Source organism: Rutilus rutilus, assembly GCF_951802725.1.
Source record: "Rutilus rutilus genome assembly, chromosome: 4".
In the NCBI taxonomy this organism is placed as follows: Eukaryota; Metazoa; Chordata; class Actinopteri; order Cypriniformes; family Leuciscidae; genus Rutilus; species Rutilus rutilus.
Window position 1 is genome coordinate 48,276,134 of NC_140212.1, and position 8,332 is coordinate 48,284,465.

Sequence of the window (8,332 nt, forward strand, 5' to 3'; positions counted from 1 at the left end):
GAAACACTGAGATTTCCTTGAAAAACACCCACGTCATGTACGTCAAATTTCGTCAGCACGTACAGCACGCAATGCCTACCTGACCCGCGAAAACATTTCTTCTTTACGGTGTGCCGTTTTATAGTTAGTGCGGGAAAGCTGCTTTTGAATGTGGTGAGTGAATTCTTTCGTGCAGTACCTTTTTTTGACTGACATGTTGTATTTATTGTTTCATGTGCCATTGTAATGATAATACGGAAGGTGTATTAGTACTGCAACACACCCTTAAGTGTGTAATACCAGACTTTTAATATCAGAGTTTTTTAGTTTAAGGACAAAACAGGTTTAACTGACAGGAGGCGCTGTCGGGACGGTTGGAACAGCCAGGGCCGGAGTGGGGCCACTTTTCAGCCCGGGAGTTTCAGGCCCAAGACCGGCCCACTTTTTCCATGGTGGAATTCCAAATTAGCACTTTTTCCAAATTGGATAAATGAAGCAACAGTTCAGCTCTTACTATTGTGTAGTTTGTATTAATACCATGGTTCAACAAATAATGTAAAGGTTAAATAATAATTCACTTAAGAAGCAATTGCGACTTTATTTCACGCAATTCTGACTTTATAACACGCAATTGCGACTTTATTTCACGCAATTCTGACTTTATAACACGCAATTGCGACTTTATTTCACGCAATTCTGACTTTATATCTCGCAATTCTGAGAAATAACGTCAGAATTGCGAGATGTAAACTCGCAATTGTGAGATAAAAAGTCGCAATTATCTTTAAAAATGTTTTATTCTGTGGCGGAAACAAGCTTCCATACCTCCTTGCCTCTTCCTCCCATCCATCCTCCCTGACGCGTACCGTTACGGTAGGGCCGGCCCAGCTATCGGTAGGCGGTGCCGCGGTAGCCTACCTGAGAAAGCCTTTTGGAAAAGACGGGCTATGGACCCAACCAACTCTATAGGAGGGGAGGGGAGAACTCCCTCACATGGTACAACCCATGCTGAGGCTGCGCGCTGCGGTGTCAGAATGCGGAACGTGTGTAGCCTAATGTAACTAACGTGACAAATGTGGACAAAAAAAAATAAAAATTCTCGACCGGCCCAAAAGTGAAGCGGCCCACCGGGAATTCTCCCGATTACCCACCCCGGGCCTGTGAACAGTGTTGCCTCCGGCCAGTTAAACATGGTCATACTATATTATTATATTATTATTATACTATCATATTTAACTATTTTCATATGAACCTACAGAAAATGGCAGGAACAAGGAGAAAACCTACAAGGAGAGGAGAGGTTGAGCCAGAGGTATTTGAAAGGGCCTGTTTAGATATAGTGTTTAGGGAGGTCAGCATTAGGTGTGCAGCTGAAATACATGGCCTCAACCACGTCACCCTGTCACGGTACGTGAAGAGGAGAGCTGAGAAACCCTACGGCGAGTTAGGCCCCCAGGCTACTTGATCCCGAATAATAGAGTGTTCAGCCCAGAGCAGGAGGGCAAGCTGCAGGCCTATCTTAAAAGAGCAGCTGCCATTTACTTTGGCTTGAGCCCTAAAGAGGTCAGTGTGAAGAAAACAGGGAAACACAAAATTAAACTACATCCTACATTCACACATGAACACCAATAAATACAGAACTATATACAGTTAAATATGAATACAAAACGCACACAAACAGTGATTACCAAGATAAGTTATAAAAATGTAAAAATGTTGTTTCATTATAAAAATGTTCCATGAGCTCAGGTACGCAGGGTTGCATACCAGCTAGCAGAAAGATTTCGCTATACCTCCCTGTCCATCCGCCGCCCCCCCCCCCCCCCACCAGCATTCAGCGCGCAACAAGCTTCAATGAGAGCAATGTGAACTCCTTCTTCAGCAGTTCACAGAAGGTCCTGGACCGCCACAAATTCACGGCTAAGGATATTTTGAACATGGACGAGACAGGTATGTTCATAAAACTCATGTTAATAAATAAATAGATAGATAAGTAAATAAATGCAATACATCCATAAATGAATACTAGTAATAAACACGTGCTTAAGTTCATTTAAAAGTTAACATTTCATGTAACAGTTCATTTGTTTGTGCAGGCATTACCACTGTGCCGGTGCCGGACGGAGTGATAGCCGCCACGGGGGAGCGGCAGGTAGGAGCAATGACTTCTGCAGAGAGGGGGACATTGGTCACCATCGCCTTTACGGGTAACGCGCAGGGCAGCCATGTCCCCCCATTCTCCATATTCCCAAGGAAAAGGTACAAAGACCACTTCATCAGGGATGGTCCGGCTGGCTCCACTGGGTCTGCAAATGGATCCGGGTGGATGCAAGAGGCAGACTTTTTGCTTTTCCTCCAGCATTTCACAGCCGTGTGTTCAAGGAGTCTATGCTGCTTCTGTTGCAGGACAACCCCCACTCCAACATTTCAGTAGCAGCAATAGACTTCTGCAGGGCACACGGGATAGTGATGTTGTCCTTCCCACCTCACTGTTCCCACCGCCTCCAGCCTCTGGATCGAAGTGTGTTTGGTCCACTCAAACACTATGCAAGCACAGCTGCAGACCTATGGATGAAAAACCATCCAGGCCTTCCTATGACCATATATGACGTCCCCTCCCTGGCGGCAGCAACACAAACCCTGGCGGCAACAATAACTAACTTGGCGGCTGGGTTTTTCCTGAGGTCTTACTGCACCGGGATGCCCCCCCTGAATCCTGAGGTCTTTGATAAGGATGCCTTTGCCCCGTCATTCATGACAGACCGTCCTCCTCCCCCATCACACAGTGCAGACCAGGTGCCGGAACCCTCTGCGACTCCAGGTACATTATGGATGGATAAAAATAAATGCATAAATGAATGTTCATTTTAAAATGAACAAGTTCTTTAAAAAAAATGTCATCCTTCCATTTGCAGACATTGATATCCTTGAAACGGCTGAAGAATTTAGCCCGGAGGCAGTCCGTCCCTTTCCTAAGGCTGGTCCCAGGAAGGAAAATAAGAGAGGAGGGAGAAGGAGGCAAGTGAAGTGTAGTGTCTTCCTTTCCAGTCATGTGCAGTGAATTCTAAGTTGTTTAACTATCATTAGCCAACATTAAAACACAATACAAACACTTAGGCCTATATAAATCAAGGTAATTATTGACAATGTCCTATTTACTGTTCCAGGACAACTGTGATCCTTACAGACACCCCGGTCAAGGTGGCTTTAAGGAAGGAAGAGGAGCAGCGTCTTCTGAAGAAGTCCTTCAAAGCACCGAAGAGGCGACTTTTCATCCCTGCCACCGCCACCGCCTCTGCTGCAGTCGCCCCTGCCTCCACCCCAGCAGCAGTTGCTTCGGCTCTAAAGAAGCGCCGCTGTCAAAAGAGACTCTTCTCCATCCCTGACAACGCCGCCTTTGCTGCAGTCACTCCGGCTACCGCTTCTGCCACCGCAAACGCAGGTTCCCAGGAGGAGGAATATGTGGTGTGTGGCGAGGCCTTTAATTCCTCCATGCCTGGGGAAGTGTGAGTGCAGTGCCTGTTCTGCCTCCACTGGTCATGGTGCAGAGCATTACATCTGTGATATTTGTGACATGAATTAAACCTGTTATTTATATATTATTTATATAACATATTGTTTATATATATATATATATATATATATATAATTTGTTATTTATCCTATAGGCTACTGTTAATAAATTCATATAGGCTACTGTTCCATGTTATCTCTTTAATAATCATCAATTGTCCAATTTTCAATAAATTTCATTTTTCGTCTTCTGGCTGACCTCGTTTTCTTTATAATAACAGGCTATACAACTGGCAAACACTCAATATGACTCAAGGAAGAAATGTAAGAATATGAATTGTAAACGGATTTGTCTGTCTTCGTCAAAATAGCCTATTAGAAAGAGCACGCAAAATGCACATAGGCTTATCGCCTATTGTTTATTGGGTGACAGAACAAAAATGGCTAATATGAACCTTTAAATTAAAATAAATTACAAAATATGTTTGTAACAATATGTACATAAGTTACTTGTCAGGTATTGTTCACAAAAACAAGCATTAGATGAATAGTTGCTGTTTAAACTGTTATGTTTCATCCGTCCCACCCCTGGCTGTGTTGCAATTGAAACGAAGCACAACTACCGTTCAAAGTCAAATTTTACTTAAATCATTCTATATTTGTACCGAATAACACATGATACTAAGAGAACACATATGTGAGTTGTTGATTACAACAAAAAAAAATCTATCTGTAACCTTATCTTAGAAAACGACGTTTATCTGAAAAGTGTTTCAACCGTCCCGGCTCTCCCCTATTATTTCAGCCAACAGTTTGCTAGCTAGCTATGCCTTCGTCGGAAATGCGTATTACCTGGATGCGGTCACTTACAAAACAGATCAGTGTCCTTATTTAAATTTCTGAAAACGATCACATCAAGAAGAGGTGGATTCATTTTGTGAAGAGCCACCTTGATGGAGAGCTGAGGATCACCACCAAAACCCGCCTCTGTAGTGATCATTTTACACATTTACACAGGGTAGTTTTATAAACTTTAGTCGGAGACAACTGGGATTCACTGATAATCCGCTGTTACTGGTGAATGGGGCCGAACCGACTATCTCCCTCCTCGGCCTTCATCTTCCCACGAGTGGGCGTGGTTTCAGCGCAGCCAGCGGACACGCCCCCAACGTTTGAGAGCAGTAAAGAATACAGCTCATTTTTTCAAGATTTTGATAGCTTATTTTATTTACTTGGCAGCTTTTTTATCATTCAGATTTGGCTGGGTGGCTAATAACAAATTTTTCTGTGGTGTGACAAACTGAGAACCATGGGTGGCGCTAGGGAGGGGCTAGCAGGTACTTCAGCACCCCCAAGAAAGACCAAAGCACTGAAACAAATGGTGCAGGAAAAAAAAGAAAATTTTCTATTTCGAGATATTAAGTCGTTATTTCGACATAATAAGTCGTTATGTCGACATAATTATCTGTTATTTCGACATATCTCGTTATTTCGACATAATAACGGGACATTCTAATCTGCATTAAGCCACATTAAGCGTTCTTATAATGATTTTCAATGGGAGGAAAATGCTTAATAACGTGTAATTAAACACCATTGCGTTCATATTCTGGGCTCAGCTGATTTTTTGTACATAGTGTAGCCTACTTTATTATGATTTTAGTATCATAATGATTAATAAATGCATGCACAATTATCCGTGGACTTGTTAAATGTTGCAGATATGTTTTACTATGCACAAACAAATGCCTTTCAACTTATGTGTGCAAAATTCTGAATTAAATGAATGTGCAGCAATTTGTACAAATAGAGAGTCTGTAGGTGTATATGTGTTGTAGCCATTAAATAAGCGCATTTAGTTTCATATTTGTTATAATGTTATTTTTGTTCCTTCTATGTTGATTATGAAAAGTATACGCAATATATCAAATTTAATTTTGTATAAATTGTATCTTAATTTTAATAAATTTCATCAACCAATTTCCTGGATTTAATTAATATGAAGCAAATATAGCAGACAATAGCCTATAATCATGACATGGAGGCATGGGCGCGGTCACTTGCATTGCACGTGAACTGGAGCGCATCTCATCATAAATTAACCGAAACTCAGCGTATGCCTCACAGACATGAGAAATATAGCCTATCTATAGAAAGCTTGAAATGTCTTTAAATGAAACAATTCAAAACGAAAATAAATAGGCTACTCTCTGTAATCCATTATGTGCATTTCTCTCTATAGGCGCGTTCACTAGGAAGATGGCGATCGTCAACTCTAGGTGTTTGGAAACCAGCAAAGATACTTTCAGTCTGGATGGTTTGACCAATTTGACTGGCTGGAGTATTCTGTTGATAAGGATGCAGCATTTTGCTTTTCATGCAGACATTTTGCAGCTGCGGTTGGCCATGGTTTCCGTCTAGAGCCATCGTTCACAATCTCTGGATTCCAGAACTGGCGTAAAGCACAGCAGAGTTTTAAAGCACATAATATTAGTGCTGCACACAAGGTTTCAATGGAGGCATGGTGTGAATTTAAACAGAGGATGCAACATAACTCAAAAATACTGAACATTATTGATAAAGGACATTCTAAAGTGGTCGAAGAAAATCGGCACTATATGAAGGCTGTGGTGGAGAGTTTGCGCTACACGGCATGTCAAGGCATTGCTCAGCATGGCCACAGAGAGGAAGAGCACTCAGCGAACAGGGGAAACTTTGTCGAACTCCTCGATGTCATCAGCATGTTTGACCAAACTGTTGCTAAGAAGATAACTGAAAATCCGTCAAATGCAAAATATACTCATCACGAAGTGCAAAATGAGATCATCTCTATTATGGCTGATATGGTAAGAAAACGGATCAGTGATGAATTGGAGGATGCTGTTTGTTGGTGATTTTGGGGTGTAACAACGGGGTGCAGGAAAAGAGGTGCCTCATGCATTGTATGTGCACTCTCAAGCACATAGACTTAATCTTGTTCTAGTGTACGAAATATCCAGCCTGCTGCTGAGTTTTTCAAGATTGTACAAATACTCTACAATTTTTTTCTTGTTCAGTGGTCCATGACATTGACATTAGAGAATTCGTCCGATCCCCACCAAACTCGGTGTGCATAAAGTCAAGACATTAAAGCTGCCGTCGGCGACATTTTTTTGATCATATTCAGTGAAATCGACACTATAATCCGACAGAACAACATAAATAAGGTGGTTTTAGAAAAAAAACAGAGTTTCTAACTCTGTGTTATTTTTTTTTTCAAAAATCCACCGCTCCTGGATCATCGGGTCCAATCAGCGCAGGGGGGTGTGAGATCTGACTGTCAATCACAGGTCGTGCACACGCCACAGATCCCCCCTCCCTCGCGCACGTGACAATATCACATGCACATGACACGCCTGAAGTTCACCTGAAGATTGTTCGAAGCGTGATGGCGGAGAGAAAATCTACTAACAAGCTTCCAATTCCTCGGTTATTGCTATCTATGGGTAGATTAGCCAGGGCAGCCTACCTCCGAGTCCATGGTGTTGATCGATGCTGAAGAGACGGACGCGTTCACAGAAAATCAGGTACACACGCACAGACGAGCACGACCTCGATGGGAGGGTGCTCGCTGGTAGTGGGGGAGGGGCATGAGAGTTGTAAACATTAAAAATTTTGGCCAAGTCGACCCAATCTGCCAGACTTGCCGACTGCAGCTTTAAGCATGCTAAATTGCAGACGGATTTTCATATTTTTGGATTTTTGATCTCGAACCGTTTGGCCGTGGCGAACGGTTTGGCCGGACACGAATTTATGGCGAGAAAAGAGAAACACGAAGTGGAATAACTTCTGCACACATTAACTGATCTTGATGAAACTTCAGCAGTGTGTTCGTGGTAAGAGGCCGATCAGATGGATGTAACTATTGTGAGTTAAAGCGCCACCAACTGGTAGGAAGTGTGTCACTTTCAAAATGCTTTTAACAAAAGTGGGAGGGCGTTAGTTTTACCCACAGTTACAAAAATCAGTACGTATATTGGTCTCATCGAGCCGGACAACTTTTTAATTTACAGTCATTAGTGCAATTGTGAATGACCTAACCTAACATATTCGTTTATTTAAACATTTTGAACAGAATTATGTCATTTTTTTCTTAATTAGTTTTCTCCGGAACATGAAAAAATACATTTGAACAAAATAAGTATAACTTACCATGATGATCCTATTAAAAAAGCTGCCACCCTCCTGTTCTTAAAGCATTGTGTTTCATCCTTCAGCATTTGTGAATGTTTCTCCATGGGCGTCGGGACCATTGCAAATGGGTGGGACAGTCACAAGACCCAACCACTTTTTAAGAACAATGATATTGGACTCACTCACTTTACCGTCTCTAATTCAGTGTATATGTTAGTTCACTTTTCAGAGCGCCTTCAGTCAAATCCATTCCACTTGAAGAATGCCCTTATAAAAAGACCATAAGACAGTGTCAGCTCATACAGAACGCTGAGCAGAACCAGAACATGTGAACATATCACACCAGTCTTCAGTTCTTTACATTGGCTTCCAGTTAGATTTAGGATTTTAAAGAATTATTACTGGTTACTGGTATTACTATTACTAAAGATTTTAAAGTATTATTACTGGTATATAAATCATTCAATGGCCTAGGACCTCAATACATTGCAGATATGCTCACTGAATATAAACCCAACAGATCACTCAGATCATTAGGATCATATCAGCTAGAAACACCAAGGGTTCACTCTAAGCATGGCGAGTCCACTTTTAGCTATTATGCTGGAACCAGCTTCCAGAAGAGATAAGATGTGCTCCTACAGTATCACATTCACATCACACCGCC